Source organism: Onychomys torridus, chromosome 5, assembly GCF_903995425.1.
Source record: "Onychomys torridus chromosome 5, mOncTor1.1, whole genome shotgun sequence".
NCBI lineage: Eukaryota > Metazoa > Chordata > Mammalia > Rodentia > Cricetidae > Onychomys > Onychomys torridus.
The window spans coordinates 131,460,043-131,467,271 of record NC_050447.1 but is presented as its reverse complement, the minus strand read 5'-3'; positions in this window follow the sequence as shown (position 1 = coordinate 131,467,271).

Sequence of the window (7,229 nt, the reverse complement as noted above, 5' to 3'; positions counted from 1 at the left end):
CAGCTGGGTTCAAACTCTGGCTATGCTACTCACTAGATGTGCAGACTTGAAGTTATTTGACTTCTGGAGGCCTTAGTTATATAATCTGTATAATGGGATAATAATTATGTATCCTTCATCAAATTGTAAGCGTTTGGATCTATGGCAGGCATGTAGTCACTGTTTGTTTTGATTAGTTAGGTTATATTGGCCTTCATGTAACATAATATATCAGATCTCTCGTAACTTTGAGGCATCACAAATCATGCCTATAAAAGGCAGCAAACTAAGCTGTGTGTGCATCTTATCTGGTCAGCTATTTATCTGCCTCTTTTTATCTCTGTGGACTAACCTACTACATGCAATGCAATATTTAAATATGGTCCATTGATAACCCCACAATGGCCTCTAAATATTCAGATGAAAGAAAGATTTGCACATATCTTAGTTGAAACCAAAGCTAGGTGCCAGGCAGTACAACCACAGCTTTCTGCAGGCTGAGGCAGGAGGACTTCTGCAGGTTCACAGAGCCCAGGCTTCAGGGACATCTCTCAAGAAAAATACCAACAAAAAACCTCCACAAAACAAACTACAAAATATACAAATGATTAGAAAGTACTGAGGAAGGAATGATAAAAGCTGAGTTAGCCCCAGAGCTTACCATTAAGCCAAACACTTTAGCCAAGTGGTAAATCTGAAGGAAAAGTTCCTGAAGAAAATTAAAAAGTTCTACTCCAGTGAACACATTAACGAAAAGAAAACAAAATCATCAGGTAGGTGTGGCAGCCCAGACTTGTAATTCTATCTTTAGGGAAGTTGGGCACTTGTTGGTTCAAGGCCAGTCTGGGTTATGTAGCAAGATTCTACTTTGAAGAAAAAGAAAGAAAGAAAGAAAGAAAGAAAGAAAGAAAGAAAGAAAGAAAGAAAGAAAGAAAGAAAGAAAGAAAGAAAGAAAGAAAGAGGGAGGGGGAGGGAGGGAGGGAGGGAGGAGGGAGGGAGGGAGGGAGGAAGGAAAGAAGAAAGGAAGGAAGGAAAGAAGGAAGAAAGAAAGAGAGAGAGGGAGGGAGGGAGAGAGGAAGGAAGGAAGGAAGGAAGGAAGGAAGGAAGGAAAGAAGGAAGGAAGGAAGGAAGAGAGAGAAGCACTGATGATAAAGAGAAGTCCTAGTGGTCTTTACAGACAAACATCAGCTGCAGGGTTCCTTTAAATGGATGTGAGTACAGAGGAGGGCCCAACCCTGATACTGAGCACACCTAAGAGCCTGAGGAAGCTGTAGGAAGATTTAAACTTCCAAGGCTTAAAGGAGCCCTCCCTATGGCAAAGTAAGCTAGAGGCTGTGGATACAGCTCAAAGAAACAGAGCTTTCCTGCCCAAAACCTGAGGGTCAACACTTAGCACCACAAAAGTGGCAAAACAAAGCAAAAAGGGGGGAGGGGTAAAAAGGCCAGAAAAAGATATTGAAGGCCTTGGAGCTGGAGTTAGAGACAGGTGTAAGCCACATGATGAGGGTGCTAGGAACGGAACTCAGGCCTTCTGCAAGAGCAGTATGATCTCTTAACTGCTGAACCATCTCTTTATATACACTAAGCTATATAGTTTTAAAAAGTGTGTTTCAATCTTTAAAATTTTTTGAGATTATAATTACATCACATCCCCCTTCTCTTTTTTCCCTCCAAATCCTCCCATATACTCCCCAACACCCTGCTCTTTTTAATACTCATGGGTTCTTTTTCTTAAATTGCTGAGTAAGTTGTGTAGATATATAGATAGATATGATGATAGATAGATAGATAGATAGATAGATAGATAGATAGATAGATGGATAGACAGACAGACAATTAAAGAGTATTTTTGAAGGAATATTTACACGTTTTTGTTTGAGGAAATATTTACAAAGGAACTATCTGAGGTTTCACAGTAAGTCAGAAGAGTAGTGAAAAAGTCGTATAGAATGGTTTTGTTGGGTTTGGGGAAATAGTTGAGCATGCAGGAGGCCCTGCATTGGATTCCACACCCTGCATAAAACTAGGCATTGAGGCATATAGGCCTACAATCCTAGCATTTACAAGGTGGAGGCAGGAGCATACTTACCTACCCAGTGACTTAGAGGCCACCCTGGGCTAGAAATCCAAAATCTAAAGTAAGTATGTGCGGAGGGGTCGTGGTGTGGCGCTGGGAGGAGGAATGGTGGTTGTAGACCTAGTTTTTCCATCCTAGAATCCACTTCCAAATTACCACACAGAGACTTATATTAATTGTAAATGCTCAGCCAATAGCTCAGGTTTATTACTAACTAGCTCTTATATTTAAGTTAACCCATATTCCTTATATATCCTCTGCCACAGTGCAGTACCTTTATTAGCATGGCATGTTCATGGCATGTTTGGCTGGTGACTCCAGACTCCTCCCTTCTCCTTCCAGCATTCTCCTAGTCTGGCTGTCCTGCCTAACTTTATCCTGTTCAGTTATTGGTCAGTCAGCTTCTTTATTAAACCCATCACAGTAACAAACCTTCACAGTGTACAGAAGGATTATTCCACAGCAGGTGGTGTTACCAGGAAGATAAACCCAAGGCCTTTCACCTAGAACAATACTTGTGAATGAAATTCTCAATCCACAGAGGTTTGCTTGTTTGAAAGTAATAGAAACAAAGACTATTTAAGAATGGGAATGGGTTGGCGAGCTGGGAAAAGGCACAAGTATGAAAGTCCATAGCGATGGGAATGGGACTACACACCTTTAATCCCAGCATTCTGGGGGCAGAGGCAGGCAGATATGTAAGTTTAAGAACAGCCTGGTCTACATAGTGAGTTCCAGGCCAACCAGGGGGACCTTGTCTCATTGTTTTTTTTAAGGCCATAAATAGGGCTTTCAGGAGAACTTTAGTCATTTTGTGGACAATGGACTTTAGAAGACCCCAGCTCTTAAACAACAACAAAAACACACTGTGGAAGTTCAAATGTAATTGGCCCCATAATCTCACAGGGAGTTGCTATTAGGAGATGTGGCCATCCAGTGTCTCAGTCAACTTCCTGTTGCCTGCAAGATGTAGACTCTCAGCTACTTTCCCAGCACCATGTCTGCCTGTATGCCACCATGCTCCCTGCCATGATCATAATGGATTGAACCTCTGAACTATAAGTGAGCCCCCTCAACTAAATGTTTTCCTGTATAAGAGTTGCTGTGGTCTTGGTATCTCTTCACAGAAATAGAAACCCCAACTAAGACACACAAAAACTAGATAGAGATTTGAACAGGGAGAAAAGTGTTTTGAGATTTCAGGTGAAATTAACTTAGGCATGGCTAAAGAGACATGTTGAATAATTTCATTGAAATTGCCAAATACCAAACAGATACTTTTTAAAATCTCAAACTTCTCACAGTGAAAATTGGTAACACCAAGAGGAAAGAAAAGATATTTTGCCTATAAAAAAAGCAAGCATCCAAGTGTCAGAATTCATTTCCTGATATGCCCAGATGTGAGCAACTACCAACTGATACCACTGTGACTATCTCTAAGCCATGAGCCAAGTTAATTTCTTCTTTCTTAGTTTTCTTCTTGTCAAAGCCATGGAAGCCTTCAGGAAAGCTCTAGGAAGTTACTCAGGCAATACTCCCAACAAAGAGATCTTGAAAGTGCACTGCTGTGGGATAATCTTTTTGTACACTATGAAGATATGTCTTTGCCAAAGCACCTTCTGATTGGCTTAATAAAGAGATGAATGTCCAATAGCTAGGCAGGAGAAGTTGTGCAGGATTTCAGGGGAGAGAGAAGAGGAGGAAGAATCTAGGCATGCAGATTATGCCAGTGAGAAGCCATGGAGACACTGAAGAGGTTGGACATATGGTACAGAGTAGAGGTAACTGACCCATGTGGCAGAACATAGATTAATAAAAGCAGATTAATTTAAGTTATAAGAGCTAGTGGGACAAGCTTAAGCTAATGGCCAAGGTTTTATATTAATAAAAATTTCTGTGTTGATATCTGGGGGCTGGCAATCCAAAGACAGTCCAACAAGAAAGCTTGCTACATTTGGCACCCAATGTCTGGCACATAGATCCACATAAGGCCTGAAAAAACATTTCTGATTCTGGTGGCCATGGTCTACCAGGTTGAGAGACATAAAAGCTTAAGTTGTTCATCTAAGAAAATATTTTAAGGTTTAAAAAGTTATTTTTAGGTTGGTAATACAAATTATGATATAAAATGTTTTAGGTATAAAACTTTATATTCATCAAGATAGGCTAGATGCTAGAGTATTTTCTCTGAATATGCCAACTACAAATGAACTAGACATTGTAAATGTAATTCTTACCTGATAATTGTTCTTATTGTATATAGTTTTACTGTTAGAATTAAAACATTTCCTTTTTATTTAGACAAAAAGAGGGAAATGTTGTGGGATAGTCTTTTTATATACTGTGAAGATATGTCTTTGCCAAGGTGCTTTCTCATTGGTTTAACAAAGAGCTCAATGTCCAATAGCTAAGCAGGAAAGGATAGGTGGGATTTCCAGGAAGAACAGAAAGAATCTAGGAGTGAAGATTATGCCATCGAGAAGCCAGGGAAACAATGAAGGAGTTGGAAATCCAGTACAGAGTAGAGGTAACTGAGTCATGTGACAGAATATAGATTAATAAAAGCAGATTAATTTAAGTTCTAAGAGCTATTGGGGCCAGGAGGTGGTGGCACATGACTTTAATCCCAGCATTCAGGAGGCAGAGCCAGACAGATCTCTGAGTTTAAGGCCACCTGGTCTACAGAGCGAGATCCAGGGCAGGCACCAAAACAACACAGAGAAACCATGTCTCAAAAAAAAAAAAAACAAAAACAAAAAACAAAAAACAAAGAGAGAGAGAGAGAGCACTAGTGGGACAAGCCTAAGCCTAAGCTAATAGCCAAGCTTTCATAATTAATAAGAAGTTTCCATGTCGATATTTACAGGCTGGTGATCCAAAGATGATCCAACAAGAAAGTTTGCTACAGTGCACTGTGTGAAGTTATAAAGGAGCTTGTAGATAATCATGATGGTCTGGGTGTGGTAGAGATAGGTGTTGTTGAATATTATTTTAAGGTATGGTACTCTTGTTTATGTTGCATTTGTTTAACTCTGTGAAGCTGTGTTACTGTGTCTGTCTAAAACACCTGATTGTCTAATAAAGAACTGAACAGCCAATAGCAAGGCTGGAGAAGGGATAGGTGGGGCAGGCAGGCAGAGACAATCTGTAGAAGGAGAAATCTGGAAGGAGAAAAAAGAAGATGTCAGAGAAAGAGGAGTACCCAGGGGCCAGCCACCTAGATACACAGCAAGCCATGGAGTAAGAGTAAGATTTACAGAAGTAAGAGAATGGGAAAAGGCAAACAGAGGCAAAAGGTAGACAGGATAATTTTAAGTAAAGCTGGCTGGCAACAAGCCAAGCTAATGCCAGACATTTCTAAGTAAGAATAAGCCTCTGTGTGTGATTTATTTGGGAGCTGGGTGGCAGGCCCCTAAAATACCAAAGACCAACCAACAGTAGATAGAAGGATCTCAGTGAGTTCAAGGCCAGACTGGTCTACATAGAGAGTTCTAGGACAGCCAGAACTATATAGAGAGACCTCATCTCAAAAAACTAAAAATATAATGGGGGAGTTGAGGGGCATATGCACACAAGGGCAGGTGCTTTTTGAGGCCATAGGTGTCAGATTCTCTGGAGTTCTCAGTTACCTAACATGGTGCTGGGAATTAAATCCAGATCCTCTACAAGAACAGTAAGAGCTCTTAATCACTGATAATACCTCAAGTCTTCACATGCTCATTTATTGCTGTGGGCCGCAGGAATATATCATAAGAACTCAGCTGGTTATGGCAAAGTCACTACCTGGAGGGATCAAGGATTTCCTCCAGAGGAAGCCAAATTCCAAGTAGCTTTTAGTGTTATTTGGCTTGTTATATATCTGCTGTCTTCTGTTATTAAAATCATGTGTGCCTTCATAGTTTTCCCAATTAATTTTTCCCTAAGAAAGGCTAACAGTGTGGACTGATCACTCTCTGGACACACACATTCAAGGTATTTGGAGAACAGCTTTAGGAAAGGATTCCTCTAGAATCAGATATCTCCCTTAGCCACTTTCAAGGACTAACAGTAATAACAGTCCACATGCAAGTCTCTTGATTTAAGGTCAGGTGGGTGTTAAGCAATAGCTTTACACAATTTAGCTTGGACTCTCCTTTCTTACAGCCTTACTAACCATATAGACCTCTAACTCCTTACCTAACCACTTTTAGGAATATTTAGATAACCTTCTGTGCTGACAGCTATGCTCAGTCAGAACCCCAGTTTAAGCCACCCTGTAATTATCATCATTGGCAGCATCCGGCCAGGTCCATCCCCAGATAGAGGAAAGTACCTTATCAGAGATACCTTTGTACTCTCTAAGAACAGACTTAAGCATCCAGGCTACCTGTTTGAGAAGATCTGGCGGATGTGCCAATTAAGCTTAACTTCCTCCTTTCCCAAATATTATCTTCAGTTCCAGATCTCCCTTTAACTATCACCAGAGGCATCCAGCTGTACATAGGTTGCCTAACGACCAAGCACACTTTCCCCTACCCTGCAGAAAAAAATGGTAGATAGCTTGGACAGATAGGAGCCACAGGAACAAAGAAGGCAGTTTTATTTTCTCCCATTGACCTAGCAACTTATAGATTCTTAACATTTTCTACCAATCACGTTTTTTTTGTTGTTGTTGTTTGTTTGTTTTTTTAGCTGAGGATTGAACCCAGAGCTTGTGCTTGCTAGGCAAGTGCTCTACTACTGAGCTAAATCCCCAACCCCTACATTTAAGACTATAGTTGAGCACATATGATCCCTCTTCTTAGATATTACCCGAATTTAGCCTTTGGTTAATTCATTTCCCCATTGGTCACTTCCCTTTTGGGTTGCCTCTCTATGTGATTCTTATCACCCCTCTGTTTGACCCTGGAAGCCTGGCTTTGCACTGCCAAAGGATTACTGATTGTAAGTGTATATATACTGGAACTTCAGGGCACAGGAGGATGGAGAAAAGAGAATGGAAGAACTAGATGGGTAAGAACTTAAGAGGAACAAACTGAGATGAGGAAGAACTAGGTTGAAGGGCTAGAAGAGAGTACTAGAGGAACGAGATGGAAGATGAGGAAGAGTAAGATGGGGAAGAACAAGATGAGGAAGAAACAGATGAGAGAGAAGGAGATGGAAGAGGAGATGATATGGGAAAGAACAAGATGGA